Source organism: Lupinus angustifolius, chromosome LG20 (genome assembly GCF_001865875.1).
Source record: "Lupinus angustifolius cultivar Tanjil chromosome LG20, LupAngTanjil_v1.0, whole genome shotgun sequence".
Taxonomy (NCBI): Eukaryota; Viridiplantae; Streptophyta; class Magnoliopsida; order Fabales; family Fabaceae; genus Lupinus; species Lupinus angustifolius.
The window spans coordinates 12,563,149-12,564,094 of record NC_032028.1 but is presented as its reverse complement, the minus strand read 5'-3'; positions in this window follow the sequence as shown (position 1 = coordinate 12,564,094).

Below are 946 nucleotides of genomic sequence, written 5' to 3'. Positions count from 1 at the left end.
TACGCTAATTATTGCACTACATTGCTTATTATGCTAATTGATATGGTAAATCTTGTATGTCGTTCTCTTTACCTCTTAGTTATTTTATTGTCTAAACAAGCGCATTTGTTCAAGCCACCGAAAATAAAACAGGTTAATGGTTAAATCCTAAAATTAATTCATTAACTTCGTTTTAAGTTTAACTACATATCTCTGCCTACTTTTGACCTGGGTTATCTTTTTTATAATGTCAAAAGGGGGAGAAAGGTTGTTTTTGTTTTTGTTTGATTGTGCATGTTGATCGTAATAACTGCTTCCGAAACATTAGTGCATCATATCAATCAGTGCCAATACAATCTTCAAGCTAATTCATCAAACAATTGGTGTAGTGTTTTGTCATCATCAAAAAGGGGGAGATTGAAAGTGCGCATGTCAAGAGGAGCACTTTGGAAAGCTTTCCCATTATAAGTTGTGGTATTGATGAGGACAACTTGTGATTATAAGAGCTTGAAGATTATCAACAAATCAACGTGCTTAAGTCTCAAGATTGGTATTAGACTTAGACTAGTAATTAGTTTAGGTTGAGTCTAAGGCTTAGGTAAACTCAATACATGTCTCATATGCATAAAACTTTAAATCATTTTAGTTTTAAGATATGTCATTTATAATATGTTCATGCATCACATAAATACATGTAATCTGTGCATCCTAGGCATAAACTTAGTGTTGAACATGTATAAATTAAGTGCATAACATATTTGAGTTTTTTTAATTTCAAAATATACTTGGAAATATGCAGTTAATCAATTAAGGCATGATTTAATCAATTAACATAAGTTTTTGAAAAGTTGTTGAAACTGAAAACTTGGAAAAACAGAATCAGTTACGTTTTTTAAACGCGTTAATCGATTAACCAAGGTCTTAATCAATTAACTGGGTTGCTGAAGTGATTCTTTATAAACTGCGT